General features: G+C 31.1%; 1 protein-coding gene across 2 annotated transcripts in view; it reads right to left on the bottom strand.

Moving 5' to 3' along the window:
- EFNA5 (ephrin A5) overlaps window positions 1-20,007 on the bottom strand; it is a 195,581-nt gene that overhangs the window by 157,554 nt on the left and 18,020 nt on the right. The window lies entirely within an intron of this gene.

Raw genomic sequence — 20,007 nt, 5'->3', positions numbered from 1 at the left:
AATTATATGAGATAAGAGAGATTCCATAGCCCCCTAACTTGTTAATAAAATAACCTGTTCTTTAAAAACATTTTAAGGCAATTGTAAAGTTTTAAACATTTATTCAACATCATTAATACAATTATACATCTAACTGCACGGACTATAATTCTTGCATTTCCGACACTTTTAAAAGCAACCTTAATGCATCTGAAAGGCTGGAATGTGGAGGATCTTTTTAGAAATAATAGCTATGTGGTGAATAAGAAATTTTCTAGAAGTGCAAATTTTGATCTGCCTTTTCTCAATCCCATTGCGTGCAAAGAATATTAGACGAGTTCTACAGAAGCTTTCATGGTGATGCAATGTATGGTCACGAGGTACAGCTACTAATGCATTCACCCACTTTGTACGATATCCTGTCTCAAATCATTTCCATACTCACACAAGCATGAAAGAGGGGCAATGACAGATTCGTAACCTAGCAAGAAATAGCAAAGATGTATTCACTGGAAATTAACTGTTTACTGACTTCAACCATCTTCACACAAAGCAAAACCAAAAGGAGGACTTAATTCACATATATCTTGTTGAACTTAAAAAAAATATGACTATTTGGAAGGATAAACACAAATACTGAAGCATGTAGTAATGTTTTCTGAGAGGTTAAGAAAAAAACAAAACTATATTTGAATGCACAAATAAACTATTTCTTTCTTAGAGTTTTGTGGATTAAAGATAATTAATTATGTCCCAACTCTTAAGAACAATCTACACAATGTCAAACCATTAGTATACTTGGGATATACCATTACTTGAAAAATATTAATTACAACCTTTTCCGTATTGACTTTAATTTAAACCAGAATAATATATGCTCAAAATATAAAGTGTGTGTGTGTGTGTGTGTGTGTGTGTGTGTGCGCGCGCGCGCGGATACATATATAAATTTCTGGATTCAATTTAAAAATGTGTTCATGCAAGATTTACGCTGATAATATAAGGTATCAGAGATTACCATCAAAAGGATTAAAGGATTAATAAATCCTTGAGTATATTGAAGAATAGTGATTTACCCAAATCTGAATAGTTTATTATTCCCACTATGAAGTTTTGAGTTCAGTTATTTATTGTATTATGTGTACTGTATAAATAGAATGCACATATTTGCTACATCAATGTGTTTGGGATCTATGTCTCAATTTTTCTTCTCTTTCTATTTGTTAGACGGTATCTACAAAATATTAACTTATAGTTGAGAAACGGTAGAAATCCGAAGTAAAGAATTAGTAATATTCTAAATGAAAAGTAAAACAATGGAAAGACAGAGATGAAACCAATTTTAAAAGGATGTATTTACCTTGTTGAAAAGTTTTAAAAGCCTCTATTTCAAAGTCATAAAAGCATAAAACGGATAAAGCCAATCTATTTATTATTACTGTTTAATTCCAAATAGAAAAAAAATAATGAAAATTCATTTTTTCAGGTTTCCTAACTTACAAATATTAGTTTGAATTGTATCATCCTAATTTATAATTTATATAATTCCAACTGTGACTCAAAGAAATTAAAATCTCAAATGTTTCTATTTTTATATCATTACACTTAACTTACAAATATGTCCTTTTCCCAATTACTTTTTAAAAATTTTGATGCAGACATAATAAATATTAAGAATTTTATTTCTAGGAACCAGGAAAAAAATTCAAATAGTCAACAAAAACAATGAAACACTTGATGAGCATTATTGGTACCAGTACACATATACTACTAAAATCCTATTTTTGCCCAAACCCAATTCCAAACTACTTAAAAAGATACTATTTCTTTCAAGGATTATTCACAACACTTTGGGAGTTAAATTACCATGATAAAATCAAAGTAATGACCACCGTAATGACTATATGACCCAAAGAGGAAAAAAAAATCAAACTGTAAGATGTTCTACTAAAAGATACCATACCGATTAAATTTGTTCTTGCACTAAGTATCTCTTATGGTTCTAACAGTCCATCAGTCACATTAAGGCTTTCACAAAGAGAAAGATTACCAAATGAACCCCAATCAGAACTTTGCCCTCAGAGATGTGAACGCTCCAATTTCTCAAGGTTTCCAGATCACTTGACAGTTTCTAAAACAGAAAGATAATTAAACTGACATGAAATAACTGCCCTGTTTAAATTCTGGGGGGCAGTTTATCTAACCTTCTGATCCTAAAAAGACCACAGTAATTTCAGCACCTGTTCATGGTTTCTATTCTTTAATCATGTTATATACCATTTGTGTTTCGTATTTCTTTTTTTAAAAAAAACAACAACTTGTCATTAGGGTACAGAGCATTTATAAAACACTTATAAGCCAAGGTTTCTATTCTTTTTTATTGTTTGTCAGCTGTTCTTCCTGACCTGTATCCATTCTAGATTTTGTGGTTTTTATATACAAAGAAATTAATTGCCTTTAACTAAATAAAATAGATGCAATTGTATTTATATTACTATTCTGAAGCTTTTAGTTTACTTTATAATTATTTTTTGTAATTTCAGTTTTATAATTGACTGTTTTCAATATAAAACTTAAATTTAATGTAATGCAAACATAAATCAATTTACTTTCCCTAATTCCCTTATAATATAAAATAGACATTAGAAACATTAGTGCACCCTGAAAATAAATACAATTAACATTATTCCATGAATACTTCAAATAATTTGCATGCTACTTATTTAAAATAAACCTTTTTGTTGATTTCAACAGGGTTTTTTTTATTTCTAGCTAAGGCCCAGTAGTAGTTTAAATGGAACTAGATCTTATCTGCCACAAAAAATAACACATTGCTCATAAAAAATTATGAGCAATGTGTTACTTCACTTTATTTTGATACTCAAAAACAATTTGGGCTCTGATTATAGATTTTCCATTTTTGTTCAATAATATAATTCTAATTGTAATTGAAGGAAAAAATGATTAACTAAAAAATATGCCTAATTTTTAATTTAGTATTGATTTGTATTATAATATTGTTTATCTTAGCAGGAAACATAACGGAGGCTAATCAGAATGTGTACAATGAAAGTTATTCCTAAAGGATATATAGTGGCACTAGTTCTCATAAGTAAATATTCTATGCCTAATAGTTTATTCTGTTTATTTTAGAAATAAATACAATTTCTGTTTTCAGGAATATATAAGTTTTGGCACTGATTTGCCAAAATGCAAGATAAATTCCTCATAAGCAAATTAAATAAAATTATAAAAATAAAATGTATTTGTCAAAGAACAAGTATAATTTATCTAAAAATGCAGAAATATTTTTCAGTTATAAGTTTTGAGTTTGATTTCAGTTTTGGAATTTGTATGAGGTGTGGTTGAACTGCAATTGACATTTAAACACAAAGCATTCCTGCCTATAGAAAATCAGGAAAAACATTTTATACTGCTTTTTTTCCAGTTAAACCTTCCTAAAATAGAACAATGTCTCAATGCCTATCAATTAGATGTGAATAAAAATTAAAGGATAAAAGCTTCAGCATTCTTACTGCATGGTATTTCACCAGGTAAAGATATCCCTAGTAATAACTCTATAAAGCTATATGTCAAAACGTATAAAGAAATATATTTTGACAAAGCCTTCTAAATGGGTTCAACATCTTTTTCTACATATTGTTCCTAAAGAGACCATTCGTCAGAAACCAAGAGGACTGTACATAAATTCAGTTCAACTCCTAACATCTGATTTCTTTTCCAAAATTGTTTTGTTTAAAAAAAAAGTCTGGGAAGAATTTTTAGACATTAATATATTTGTACAATGTAACAAGGTAATATTAATAGAAATCATTTGGATTGTCAAAACCTGCTTTCTTTGTTCGCATTCTTGAACATTGTTCAAAGAAAGATTGGAGATTCATGTATTATGGCTATATAGTTAATCTTTTTAATTTATGGAGGCAGAATGAATTGGAATGGTAATAATAATTTATTAAGCTTGCATGCTGCTCAGCTCTCAAAAACTCTTATACTTCAGACTGTATAGTACAGAGCATAACAATCTGAATATTGAAATAATAGGGGGGAAACTAAGAATATGTGCATTAAATACAGGCAGTACATGGGTGAAGAACATCTGACGAGCAACCTGTACTTACAAATAACTTCAATTTATGGCCTATTAAAAAATGGCAGACATTCTTCTTGGTTCTTCTTGAAGAACTAATAAAGACCTATAGCATTTTCATGAACAACTAAAGCTGTGTATTTTTAATATACAAAGTGTTTTCAGCAATTTTTAGTGATTCATAAACAGAAGCGGAATTTTTAGTAATAGGTAGTATGTTAAGTTTTAAGTTCCGACTTACCTACAAATTCAAGCCGAAGACAGACTTAGACAGATCTTGTTATATCCCAGGAACTGCCCATATCTTCAGTTCCTATATCCAGATGGCCACTAACAGTTGCCATAACTTTATTTAATTTAATCAATTTAATTTTAAATTTAATTTAATCAATTATTTTATTCTTTGACATTTCAGTTGCCTATAAAAATTCTGTATGTAGTTTCCTTAAATCATTCAAATGAAGAAATATCTTTTTTGCATATTACAAAAAACATGCACTACTATACCATTCTTCCTGAGGCATCTTAAAACTGAAAGAATTTAATCAACTGTCTAAAAATGAAGCTTCACTTGTAGGAACAAGTATTTTCATAAGTGTGTACAATACAACCACATTGGGTACTATTGACCTTTGCATACTGTGTCATCTATGCACAACTGAATCAAGGACAAAATGATTAAAATAAACTTAGCAATGCCTTACAACTGTAAATTAAAAAGAGAAGGCTTCATATGGTCTGCTCTAGAGCAAGCTATTTGAACTAGTGAAATCAAGGGGTTACTCCCCTTGAAAAGATCTGAAAATTTCAACTGGTGCAGAATGAAATAGCACAAGCAGTAGCACAAGCAGTGGGCTCTCACAATAGCACATGTCATATTTCTGCTCCTGAACAGCAACTGGCCACTGCTGGCCAATGATCAAATAAAAATTAATAGATTGAACTGCATTGGCTGCCAGTTTGCTTCTGGGTCTAATTTAAGGTGTTAGTTTTAACTTTTATAGCCCTTGATGGCATTTATTTATTTATTTTATTTTATTTTATTTATTTTATTCAATTTGTATACCGCCCTTCTCCTAGTGGACTCAGGGCAGTGCACAGCCAGAACTAAAACACATACCAATACAAAATTTAAAATTTTTAAAAGAATTACATGACTTTGGCCCAAAATTTAAAACATTCAAACTAAAACCCATTGACAATTTAAAAAGCTAAAAAAAAAAGATGGGGGGAGTTCACACCAGCCATGGGACTGGTTTGTAACATAAGATACATATGTTTTCATTTAATACAATACCTTCTGTTACCACCATAGGAACTGTTGCAGATTATGGCAATACATTCATATTTCTCACATCTGACTATAAATGCAGCTTTCATTGAGAAAGAAAGTATTATTTGTACTACAAAGGCATTTGGTTTAAAGAGCTTTTTATCTATTCCAATAAAATAAATATTTTATTTTTCTTGTAGTTTTGGCTACTCGTATTTTTACATGGCAATAACTAAAACTGTCTTTCCATCAATTATTTCAAATAGCCAAGAATAGAAACAAATTATCTATGACACTGCACACACACTGCTAAATCTTTAAAGATAAATCAAAGCTACAAGATATTTATCAGGAGCCCATTATGCCATCTGAGTATGTCAATTATAAATGCTCATTAATTGCCCTAAATGTCCATCTTCCAAAAAAAAAAAATTATGAAGTACGTGGATCAACTGGCAATCAGTACAAAAATTATTGCTTATAATAATATTTTATTTTTTATAAGAATCTTTTTGAACAGTTGGCTGCCCATAACTCTCTCTGACATCCTCTTAGCTGTATTAATTGCTTCTTTGTTTCAGCAAAATGTAAGATAAACTGAATAATAACTGTGAAGAATGTTTAGATATGCTTTAACAAGAGCTTTCAAATTTGTTTCAAACTACAGAGACAGTAAAAATTTTTTAAAAAATCTGAATCCACTGTCCAGAGAAATGTTCTTATGATCGAAAATTGGGTGTGTTAAAGGGAACTTTGAATTTTTCATTCAATTCTAGGGTTCTACAGAATACAACTTAAAAATTTTTATATAATACACAAAGAATTTGTAGTTCTAAGAAGTCAACTTTTATAAGGCAATGAACATATTCTAAACACAAAACAGTCATCCATCTCACATCTTTTAGTCTGTTTTCAAAAAAGAAAATACTCCAAAGCACAGACACTTGGGACCTGCGTTAGCCAATATCAGACTATGGGAGGTTCAAGAGACTCAATACTAGATGAGAGGATAGGCATGTTGAGAAATCAAAAGCCATTTGGGACGTAAGAAAAAGATTGCAAGATTGATGCTTGCCTACTGGTAAGTTTACGGCACTTTTCAAATTCTTCCTATGGGCAAGTTACAGTCCATGAGTTGAAATGTTGTGGCTTCCTTCTCAGGATGTTTGTGAAATGTAAGCATGTGCATTGCATACAAGTGCTGCCTATGAAATTTATGAAACAAATTTATATGGCACCCATCCAAACAGTGGAACTCTTGGCTGCTATAAATGCTGAGTGTCCACTTGCCAAATATAAAAATTACGTTAATTTATTTGTTTTTGAACTTTGCAAACAAAGCCAAAAGCAAAAAGGATAAACTATGCAAGTAAGAAGAAGCCTTTAAATCAGTATCTGGAGAAATACCTTGCTGTTCTTCTGTTGTTCAAAGGCTGAGGTATGGAGGTGAATTTACTGTTGGGTTTGTGGCATTTGTAGAAAAATGTTGTATCAAAAGTTTTATTTTGTCCTGAACTGAAACAAAACCTATTATTTGATATATATCTATTCCCCCCTCCTTTTTAATTAGCCTGTTAACACTCTCTTCCTTTTATTGAAGTAGTCACATGAATGAATTCATACAAATTATATAAAAGCTGTGCTTTGTGCCTCAGTTGTTCTTATCCATAAACTTCCAACAGCTTAAGATAGGAGAAAACTTCACTATGTCTCTATCGGAACAAACGAAAAGGAAGTTTCTGTGTGAATGTAGGGTGTGGCATTCAAAAGCAATATATTTACTTCTAACTATATTGAAATATATATGCTCCATGAATAAATGACATTCTGTAAATTTGAGAAAAAGTAACATTTTGCTGTCCATTAAAAAAAGTTACTTTTTTGTAGCAGAATTCTATGAACAATGTAACTGTAACTTTGGCATTTAACAAAATGGTATCAGCCATGGGATAATTGAAAAATTAAAACATTCTAATTCCATATATATTAAAAGGTAAAGGTTCCCCTCGCACATATATGCTAGTTGCTCCTGACTCTAGGGGGCGGTGCTCATCTCTGTTTCTAAGCTGAGCCAGCACTGTCCGAAGACCACTCTGTGGTCATGTGGCCGGCATAACTAAAATTACTATTATTTAATTTCTCAATCAGTAATCATTAAAATAATATCCTGTTTATTGCTGCTGGTGACTGCACACCAAGACATCCCAAAAAGTATGATTCTTGATTCTAACCGTTGAAATGTTAAGCCCAAGAAATAATGTAATCACAAAGTCTTGTCTTTGCAATACATTAGTAGTGTCATTAGGCTTTTTAAGATGGCAAATCAAACATCTGAACAAGTTAGCAATTCCCTTGGTTTTCTAAAAATAAATTTCTCTTGCAGCTCAATCTGAAAAGATTCAAATAAATGTGATCTGTCATTGAAGAAAGGTGAATAGAGTCACAAACTATTCCATATGGCTTCATGTTACTTCTAAGAATAACATCCAGATATACCAAAACATATTTCATATCAATAAGTACCTTATAAAATTTTTTAGTGGTTTTAAATATGACGGATGCATTTTTTATGGACTGACTTTCTTACAGAAACATATTTGAACTAGGTAAATGTCATCCTTCTTTCTGAATGCAAAAAAATAGCAATAAAATTAATTTTTCACAAGCTTAAGAGCAATCTTCTTATAGCACCATTACTTCAATGGTGCATTTCTTCCCTAAATACAATCCAATATATATTAACATACTAAGATAGATATTAACAATATCTATATTGTAGATATTGTAGATATTTAGTACCTCTATAAGCAACAGAGGTACTAAACAACAGTCATCAAAAATAACTGCTTGCTTGCTTACTATATAATGTTGGCTTGGCTCAAAGGGTGTGACTCTGGGTGATGTACAACACAAACAATAATATATCAAACCAAAGAAAATAATCTAACAGAAATCAATAAACAAAATATAAAATATAATTTGGAGACAGAACACACAACAGAACAAACAAGGACTGTCTCTTCAAAGAACAAAAAGGAGTATTTAACTAAGTTGGAAGTTTGCATGTGTAGAGTTGCTTATTCATTCATACCCTTCTGGATACTTTTTATTTTTTTTCAGAGTAAGAATTTTTATCTTAATTTTTTAAAGTTTATAATAAAATGTTTCATGAATTCCATATGTACAACAGTCTTTGTTTGGGAAAGACTACACACTATTTCTTAAAATGTACTTCAAGCATTTTTAGTACAATCATGTAGCTGCTAATGTAGCATATATGTTTATATTCCCCATTTGTCGTTTTAAAATTACAATAAGCAATTGGACTTTTCCAGTTTTGTGAGAGAACAAAATCACAACATGATTAGTTACCACTATGTATGTATCACCAGAATGAGTTTTATATTTCTGTTTAGAATAGTGATTATCTTGCCATTTCAGTGCACATCTTAATGATCACATACTTACAAAAAGGTCATTAAAAAAGAACTTCAATAAAGGAGATGAGTGGCATGCAAATTCAATATGTTGTTATTGTTGGGTGCAGATGTTTAGACAGGATTTGGCATTTTATCCACCTATTGAGTCCTTCCCAAGGACCTGTGGTAAGTGGATGTTATTAGATGGTGTTAAAATTATTTTCTTTTGCAGCTGACTGACAATAATTTTTCAATGTCAATTGTTTTCATGGGGCATTTCAAAAGTTTTGGGATTCACCCAGGGTATTATCATTGCTTTCTTTTGCCACAGTCATTTCTTTTTCTATTTGCAGGTGTTTGTATTTTGTGGTTTTTTTCCAGTTCTTTCTCTTTTATTTTATTGTCTCTAGGTACTGCAAAATCCACTATACAGACTTCTTTTCCTTTCGTATCAGCAATTATTGAGTCTTGGGTGATACATGGCAGGTGCTTGTCTGTTTGAATTCTAAAGTCCCAGATTATTTTAATTTATTCATTTTCTATTATTTTGTCTATTTTAGTTCTGAAATACACTGCTGGCCACTCATTTCCCTTCCCCCAATTGAGTTATCCAATTTGTATTCTAAAATTATTCACTTGTAAAAGACACGTTTCAATTTTCCATGTTTAAAATTCATGTGGCTTCACCAACATGAAGATTCACTAAGAATATTACACCAATCATTTTTAGAAAAATCTGTTAATATTTTTAATATTATATGTCGTTTAACATACGTCACTGTAATGAAACAAGGACTACTTCTTTAAAATATTTATTAAATTATTTTTCCACACTATCATCAAGAATCTGCATTTGTATTGCTTCATTAAATGCTATGAAGCTTCCTTTAATGGATGAAGTATTGTATTATGTATTATAATTTCTGTCTTTTAGTACTATAATAATCTTTGAATTATTCATCTTTCATTGTTCTCTGTTGGTGTTTATTTGTTTTACATGGTCTTATTAATACAAAAATGTTAATGAGGCATGCTTATTAAATGAGTTGATTTGAGATCTCTGTACTGTTTTTCCAAATAAAAGGCAAAGTCCTAATTTTGGCAGTCCAGAAATAAAAGCTATTAACTACTTTATTGCTTTAAAAATTATCACGGAAGGAACATTCTACCTGTAGTTCCTGTACCAGTACTACTTTTTTGTTAAATATATATCTCAATCACACAAGTTCCAGGTTACACAAATTAAAACAAATTTAAAAAGTATATCCAACAACTGTTTTTCTAATGCAATACACATTTCCATTTGCTTATACCAAAAGTATAAGTAAGAGCTTTTGTGTTCTGAGGTCTGAGTCTTATTAACAATTGTAGTGAATAGTTTACAGCTTACAGTTTAAATAATAATTATAATGCTTTTTTATAAAGTCTTAAATGAAGTGAACTTACAATATAAGACAACTAATCACCATTCAACCAAGATATCAAGAACATTGCATGCTTTTTGTTATAACTATGGGTGTTTAAAATGTTAGTAAGATGACGGGGCTACAAAAATTAATTTGCTCTAAATTGTTTTGACAAATTGTTATATACCCATATATAACAATACTGCTACAAATAGCTATACCTACCAACAGAAGTGCTAACATTTACTGTCCCCACTCCCACCCCCAATAAATAAAATGCAAACATGCCAGAATAAAAACTTCTTAATTCTGATGTGTTTTCCTTAGTGGCAACATACATGCAATTCTATTGTGCCTCAAACCTCTCTCGGCCTCAATAGGCTCACCAACTGGAGTTGCCTCACTGCACTTTCACGTCACATTACTTCTGCTTTTATAACTTTTCCACTTCTGAGCACTATCAATTATGCACTAGAATAACTGAGGCCTGGCTCGGCAATCTAACATAAAGGCCAATTATGGGAGTAAATAATTTAAACACCTGCATGCCATGTTCTTTTCACCAATGATACGAAGCTCTTGTAATGCTATATACATATTGGTAAAGACTGCTCATTCTGCTAATGTACAGATTCTGAATTTAGAGAAGGCATGGTTGGTGCATAATTTAGCCCCTAAGGCTACAGCAAATGATTGACTCTAGATAAATTAGAACAGAGCTTTCTTTTCTTCTAAATTAGTTTTGTTTGAAAATAATTTGCTTCAAATGGTATTTGGTAAATCTCAGTTAGTTAAATTTCCATAAAGGAAACAAAATTGCTGGTAGTAACAGAAAAGGAAGGAGTGAAGGAATTAGGAAGCAAATGGATTTATCATCAACTGTATTACCAACATAGGTGTTAAGTATATTTACCACTGGGGAAAAGAAACAGTAGTGTTAAGCATATGCAAAACATTCAACAATTCCTATTTCCCACACAAAGATCATGACTAATAATTGAAAAGCTATAGTTTTCAGATAACTTTTACTTGGTTTTTATTATAAAATGCAAAACTACTTCTCACTCTTCCAAGGATTAGCTATGTAATGCTATCAGTATTATTGTTATACAACACATGTTAAAAATAAGAGCTCAGCAAAAAAGGAACAGAAGAAGCGGTTTGAAATAATGTAAGATTCGTTTTGGAAAACGAATGTAGGGTTTCATTAGAAACGTACTGTAGTTTCATGATTCAGCATTTCCAAGTTAGTAACTTAAAGTTTTTTAAAAAAGGAATAACAGCTCATGTAGTCCTAAAACAACTAGGAAATCTTTATAATGAAGTGCAGTTGAGAGGGATGGATTTAAATTACACTTTCTTGTTTGCTTTTGAAATCCACTAATAACATGACATAGCAAATGGAATGTTTCCATTTGATAAGTATACTTCATGCTTCAGTAACAGAAAGATTGCTGTTAAAGCAAACTCAGCTCCTACAGAATCCTTGCAGACAAATCTCTGTCGCAAGCAAAGTTCAGAAGAGAGACGAAGAAAGAAAATTAACAATTTGAAGAACATTAGATCTGTTTCTCCTCTCTCCCCCAAGCCAAATATTTTAAAAGAAAAAAGAAATGAAAAAGGATATACTTTAGAAAGCACTGCTTCCAAAAAAAGTTGGGATTTAGCCATGTCAACTTCAAATTGAAGAGTAGTTGCTTAAAAAAGCAAACTCAGTTAATGGTATCCATATGATGTAACCAATCAGCATAGTCAGACTCGATAAACAATCATGCAGTCATTTTTGTGAAAGTTGTCATTATCTGGTTTGAGCTAACCATCAAGATGTTTCACATCCTCTACCCACCAAATCTATCTTCAAATTTTAGCTTAAATGCAAAAGTGGAGTAGCTTATAGATCTCATATATAGAAAGGATTTGACATTATGAACATTTCGGTATGATTTGTTTCATCTACAAGTCATCAATATTGTTTAAAATGAGCAGTTTTTAAACCTTCCCTCAACCGCCCCGAGTCCTTCGGGAGAGGAGGCGGTATAAAAATCTAATAAATAAAAATAATAAATAAATAAATAATAAATAAAATAATATTGCCATCTTTTATAAAATGTTTGAAATGCATCATAAAATTATTGTAAAACTATCACAACTTGACTGACCTGCTTATCTATCTCTAGTACACATATACCAAAAATAAATCCCTGGCTTCTTATTATATAACACATAAAATAAACTAATATATATAAACATATTTTATATCTATTGTGCAAATTCCACTAAATTCAATGGTTACTTCATATATGTATAAATTTTTATCCATGTTATTCATGCAGGAATAGAGAAAACAATCTTCTCATAGCAATCCCTCTAATTCAACACATTTTATGTGTTGTAATGAGAGGCATTTTATAGAGGTAGTAATTATCATGGTTTTTAAGCCTTAGGTAATAGCCACATAGTGGGAAGGTTCAGCAAAGGCAAAGTTTCTAATTAAGTAATATAAATGCATTTCCACTAAATGCTACATGGAGAGAATGATAGATAAGACCATATTTGTAAAACAACCCATCCACCAATGGGATGAAAGGTTCAGCAGAAAGCTCATGAACAAGGTATTTCTACTAAAGTGCCAGCAAAGAATAAAAACAACATAAAGAAAGCTTTTATTTGTCCAGTTAAGTTACTATACTAAAAGCCAATTTAGCACACATTTGTTACACCAGAAATATTGACCACACTTTCTTTTCTTTGGGTATGGACTATTACTAGTGTTAACAACCAGGTCTCTGAAATAAAATTTTAAAAAAAAACCTAACATCTCCAGGTATTGCTGAAACTGAGGTGCTGCAACTCTAGGTGTCAAACAATGATCATCATGCCAGCAATCATGGCTCAGATATAGTCAATAAGCAAAATTCCAGAAAATTTAACTGGGTCTCACAAAACAGTAAGAGCCATCTCCAGCACATTATTCTAACTATTCCAGTTTTATGACTCCTTAAGCTACATGTTTTGCCCACTATGACCAATAGCAGGTACAGAAGGACCATCTTAACTAAGGCCATAGAAGAAAGGCTACTTAGTCTTCCTCCTGTACCAAGTCCCTAACAAAATTGGAACAAAACCTAGTGCCGATTGTAAGTGTATACTATAGAGAAAAGGTCCCCCCCCCTCCAGAGATTAATCCTACTTATGATTCAATAAAGAAGACCATTTTCCTGTTCTGGATGCTGCATTATATTTTCAGACACTTTCTAGGAGGCCACTATTTTCAAGGTATAGGAGGAAATTATGCAAGCTATGTTCAATGGCTTTATCTAGTCTCCTGGGAAATTTTTTCTATCATTTGCGTGCTAAGGTCTGCCTGCCCTTCCTGTTTGTAAGCCTGCACACAGCTTTTAATAATTAATTTAGTCCAAAGCACACAGCATGCACAAATTCAATATGAGGAAATGCTTTATCTGCCCCATCATAGGTTAATAATCGGATAAAACTAGAAGCACCAGGGAATTCATGGCAAATTCTGAGGAAATGACGTATAGATGCTGTAAGCATTTTATTGTAATCTAGTCAATAAATCAATAAGGAATAAAACCATTTTAGATTTTACATGTATTTTAATATATCTATATGTAATATTTACAAGTAATTATTTAGTATCAGTTATAAAGAAATCAAGAAACTACACCATTAATGTTTTAATTTTTAAAAAACTGAACAAATGTTATTGAATTTATATGAGATAATTAAAAATTGTTTATTTAGCTTACAAAATACCAATTTCTTATTAATTTGTTGAAGCACATACAATATATTACTTTAAGTAAATTTACTTTAAGTACATTCAAAGGGCGTGGTTCAAATTCTGTTTTGTAAAAAATCTTTTTGCTAAAAATAACAAAGCTATTTAAAGAATCCATATTTAATTTTGGGATGCTTTCTGTAAATACCAAAGAAGAATACATATATTATACTATTATTCCTTTTTTTACCAATTTCCTAACACTTTTACCTCACTCATACATTTACAAACATATGCAAATGCACTCACACTTTTTCAAATATTATTAAGAGTTAAGATTAAAATGTCAATTTCTTCAATAGAATATACAATAAGTGCCTCTTTTATCCAGAAACTAAAGGCCAATTATATTTGCCCATGCACTGTTCCCATATAACATTTGAACTTTTTATGAAACATATTACTACTGATAAAAATATTGATAGAATTAAATACTGAGAAATGTATATAACTCTGTTTATGTCGAGGCATATAGACAATGTTATCATATGTACAGAAAAACCCAAGAGATACTTCTTAAATAGACAAAAAATAATGAATAATTTTATTATTATAAATGTATATATAGAGAACGGAAACAGATGCTTTTCTAAAACATCACAATATTCTTTGGATTAAAGTTAGATATCATACTTATTTTAAATTAATGAAGTTAAATATATACAAAATCAAACAATAAAATAAATATATAATTTATTTTGCAACAAAATCTAGATTGAATTAAAAAGTATGCCTCCTGAATAAAATGGATATACTTCAGACAGTTATAGGATTGCACGTATTTTGGTTTTTTTCTCAAAATATGTCATTACGTTCTCTGTGCGAGAGAGATATAGGATCTCCAACTTTCCAGAAATTCTAAAACAATTGCATTTTAGTGGACTGTTGTTATTTACAATACAGATTTTTACAGCAAAAAAAACAAACCCATACAGTTGAATTCATAATTTTACGCTAAGTAAAAGTACACTAAGTAAAAGTACGCTAAGTCATCTTGTTAACTTTGGCTTAATCACGAATTCTCTGCATTTTACCATCACAGCATTATTATGTTGAGTTACAATATAATAAATAAGCTAGGATGAAGGTAAAACATAATGGATACTTTTTCATTAGACATCAAAAGATCAGGACTTTAATTAGATGCAAAGGACTTCAATGTCTCTATTCTTTATCCTTTCTCACCTAAAACCTGATTTCCAAAATTCCAGTTAATCTAAAATTTGGGCTGATTAAGATTGAAGCAGATATATTTTATTGCAAGTAAGCCAGAAATAGGTACATCCTTACATAATTGTAAGAAAAAAGGGTATTTTGTTGAGTAGCAAATAGAATATCTAATAGTACACAGAATCCTAATTCAGTACCCTTGTTCTAATAAACAGTAAATATACTGAGCTTGATTCATAATGAAATAGGGAGGAATTTGTCACTGCATTCTTTTGAATTAAAAAAAAAATACTTCTCAAACTAGCCTACACTTCCCTGGCTATCCTGCCGGTCTTTCTTTCCAACATTAACAGGACTGGATGTGCTTATTTTTTTACAAATCATCTAAGATCATTCTGACACATCCAAATTATAACTCATGCTAGAAGTAGCAAAGTATCAAGTGGTATCACTAGATTCCGCTTCAATTGTTGGTATCTGGCATTTTATTATACATTTGCATTATTACTGTAAGTATACTGATGCAGTAATAAGAGGGGTGGAAACACAGAAAAACAATAGATACAAACTCAAGGTAAACCACTCAAAACTCGATTGCAGAAGATACGACTTCAGCAACAGAGTGGTCAACACCTGGAATGCTCTACCTAACTCCGTTGTTACATCCTCAAACCCCCACAGCTTCAACCTTCAACTGTCTACCGTGGACCTCCCCCCATTCCTAAGAGGTCCGTAAAGGAGGCGTGCATAAGCACACCAGCATGCCTACCTGTCCTACTGTCCCCATTTATTTGTACTCATTCCTTGTTCATGTCCATGTTTATATCTATACCTGTTATCTTGTACATGTTCAACAAACTAAATAAAATAAAATATAAATAAATAAAATCTTATATGTTCATGAGCTGTCTTTGAACTGTCTACACGTACTAACTGTATAACAAATGTTTTCTTAAATCAATGTGGTAAACCCAAAAACACATTTAGAGAAAGATGGAAAACTTAGGGAAACTAGTGAAATCTCTACTAAATGCTAAATATGATTATAAACATTTCTGAATTCTATTATAAACAAAAACAAACAAAAAAATGTCTTGCAGCTATGTTTATTCATTCTCAAGAATTTCAGTATACTGAGTTTTGTATCCATAAAAAAGAAATATATGTTTTAAAGTCAGTTTTGGTAATGGATGACTACCTAAACACGTCCTAGCATTTTTTCTTGGCAAAATTTTCAAAAGTAGCTTGCTACTGCCTTCTTCTCGTGGCTGAGGGACAGATGCTAACCAGGTTTTATTTATTTATAAAAATAAATAAAATAAATAAAAAAATAAAAATAATAAAAATAAAAATAAAAATAAAAATAAAAACAAAACCTCAGAAAGAACAGCTACCAAAGTCACCAGCTGGCTTTATGTCTAAGGCAGAACTAAAAATCACAACTTCCTGGTTTTAATTTGAATCATTAAACATTATACCAATGTAGTACATGGTAAATTATTTTGGAAAAAGTATATTATTTAGCAAACATACGATAAATAATTTATGTGATTTTTTTCAAGATATGTACAATTCAGTGAGAATATTACTACATGTAATATTACAATATTTTGATACGATTGAACAATGATTAAACAATTCACTTGTACAATCACTAAAGTTACAAAATTACAATAGTATAAGATCAGTTATTTTAATTAAATGAATGTATGTCAGAAATCCATTTTGTATGATCCACAGAAAGCAATATTTAAAGCCTATAGAATTCTTCAAACAGATTTATTTTTTTCTATACTCTTTTGCAATACGTAAATGTAATTCAGTTATTATACTTAAATATAACAAAGGTATATCATGAAACTTAAGTCCAACAAGTCTATCTTAGTTACATGTCTCAAATACTAATCTAATTTAACAGAACAATTTTTTTAATGGCAAAAGTAAAAAAAATTAAAAAATATGACATCTGTCAATCCAGAAGGTGAATGGCTGTCAGTTAATGAGTCAGTCTTCACTTCTTATGTGGCAGCATGTAGCAAAATGATAGATGGCCAATAGTTATAGGAGCATTTACAATAAGATAAATGATCTAAAGTAGACAACTTTTGAAATGTTCCACAATAATTTGTTTTTCAGAATGGCATAGCAAAAATATCCAAAAGACTCTACCTTAAAAATATCCTTTTAGGACTCTACCTTTTTTTTTCAAAGCCATCTTATTTTTCTAAAACTGCACAGTATTTTAGATTTTAAAAATCATTCCTCAGCATATTTTCTTATACAAAAGGACTATGTATCCTGGGCACTGATCTATAGTCAATTTCTTTCTTTCTTTCTTTCTTTCTTTCTTTCTTTCTTTCTTTCTTTCTTTCTTTCTTTCTTTGTGGTAGTTAAGACTTTAATAAAGTATTCTGCTCATTTAGAACTGAAATGACAAAAATTCTAAAGTTCTGTAATTCAATTTGTAAACAGCATATTGAACACTTAACAAACATTAAAATTATTTAACTTATATAAACAGTCTTCATTTTTTTCTTTATATTTTAGAGCTTTATGTTTGATTATGTTCAAAACCTGGCTACATGATGAATCTAAATATACACACATGCACACGCACATTATTGCATTCTCTATTTTCTTAGTGCCTCACTTCCCTCCCCTTCTTTGCTCCAGTGAGCTGTTGTTCTTGGAATACTATCTGCTCACATGCAGAACCACAACCATCTGGGCCTCTGAAGGGTCCTCAGTTCTTGGTCCTGAATGGTAATTGTCTCAGAGAGCACCCTTACAGACATTTCAAGCATTGGAGCTTATTAAAATCCTGAAGGGCAGTAATCCCTGAATGCCACTAAAAAGATCTCCAGCTGCTACCGTTTATGAAGTGGGCTTGACAAGAGAGAGAAAAGAGGAAAGGGCTACAGAAAGAGAAAAGAATTTAGAAAAGGGCAAGTTATCCAAACAACTTCCCTTGGGGAGAGAGTAAGGGGAGAAGAGTCATGTTTTATCAGCTTAGGTTTCCTTGCCTCAGTTCCCAAAAGGTATGCCTCTCCCTGCTGCTTTCCTTTTCCTCACAGAACACAAAACACACGCTCTTGTTCAATCTTCTTTGTATTTTTAAAATATCTCATTAACATATTGAGATGGAAAGTCTAAAACGAAGTGAATTGGAAAGAACAGATCATGAACCCAAAATCCAAACTGAATCTGAAGTTTCCCCAAACACAAAGAAGACTCCTAAAATGTGATTATTTAAAAGCAATAGAAAATATAAAACTCTTACTTTTTTTAAGAAGGTTTTTCATTTGTGAGACTTGATTAATAAACATTCAGCACTTTGCTCATGGCTCCTCAGAAGAGTGCAGAAAGTTGAACGATGCGGGCCAAAGGCTTTTGTATTTGGAAACAATGAATAGGATGACTTCTTAAAACCTTCCTTGTCACCCTCCATTAGAAACAGATGGACACCTTGGATCAAATTCTTTAGACAAACATTACATTGTAACACTCCTTTATCTTATATTAACTTTCATGAAAGGGTTTAACCACCCCAAACTACATGAGTTTTTGTATATACATTTTTAAGCCACCAAGAAAGAAAGAAAGAAAGAAAGAAAGAAAGAAAGAAAGAAAGAAAGAAAGAAAGAAAGAAAGAAAGAAAGAAAGAAAGAAAGAAAGAAAGAAAGAAAGAAAGAAAGATCCTTTTCAGATAATAAGCATGGCATAAGGCATAGATAGATAAATGGAAGCTAAGAATAGTTCTTTCAGTTAGATAAGATCCTAAATAAGTTCCCCTTATCCACTATATGAAGCCCCTTTGGATTCAATGCAAAAAAGTACCTTGGTGCACATAGGACACTCATGCAACTCAAAGCAGCTGGGATTACTGCAGTTGACGGACCTCAACAGCTCTGTGCAATTCCCAGGAAAAGATATGTTTAGTTTGAGAAGATGAAGATAAAGTAATCAATGCAAGGTCCTATTTCTTCCAATGGACTTTTTTGCCTTTGATTCTAAAGTATTGCAGAATGCTGTTTGAAAACTATATTCTAATTCAACATGCTAACATTTGGTTGGTCATTTACTATGGTCCTCCAGTAAAATAAGCAGCAGGGATATTAATTATTTCTCAAACCACCATCACAGGAAGGCAACTCAACTTTGTACAGTCATTACTCATGAGTTCAATAGGATTAATTTTCCAAGTAGGAAAAAAAAATGTAATACTATAGTCCTTAAGGGATCTATTGTAAAAGCCAATCAATTAGAGTAAAATCAGTTTGTATTGAAAGCAAAAACATTTGTGAAGATATTTCAAGATATATTGATTTGCAGAATAACATATTACTAATATTGTACATAAGCCCTAGCTATTTTTGCACAATTGTAATTTTCTTTCAAGGAAATCTTTGTCCAAGAGCTACTGTGTCTCTGCTGCACCAATACACACACACAACACAAAACTGAGTTTTATGTTACATATTACAAAGTCAGGATTTCTTTCACATATTACTAATTTATTAATTTATCCCACTGATTTTTTAACAAACTGTAATGGCATCCCTTTAGATGTTTCTAAACATTGATTTCTAAATCAAATCTTTAAGCTTTTCTATGCCACATAAAAAGAAAACCTTTGTAAATGAAATGAATTCCAGAATTTTCTATACTAATGTGACTTCTGGTTTATTCTGCATACAACTGGCTAATTAAACAAGTTAGCTAAGACACTGTTTTTACTTGGTATAAAATATGATTACAAGAGATTGATTATGCCACTTTATCAAGCAGTTCCAATGGTATCCATGAGACCAATGGATATAAACTTCATGACATGGAATCTATCCATT

This window comes from Pituophis catenifer, unplaced genomic scaffold (genome assembly GCF_029215685.1).
Source record: "Pituophis catenifer annectens isolate HBS135680 unplaced genomic scaffold, rPitCat1.0.hap2 SCAF_2, whole genome shotgun sequence".
NCBI classification, from domain to species: domain Eukaryota; kingdom Metazoa; phylum Chordata; class Lepidosauria; order Squamata; family Colubridae; genus Pituophis; species Pituophis catenifer.
The sequence above is the reverse complement of the archived record's forward strand: the minus strand, read 5'-3'. Positions and strand labels throughout refer to the sequence as shown.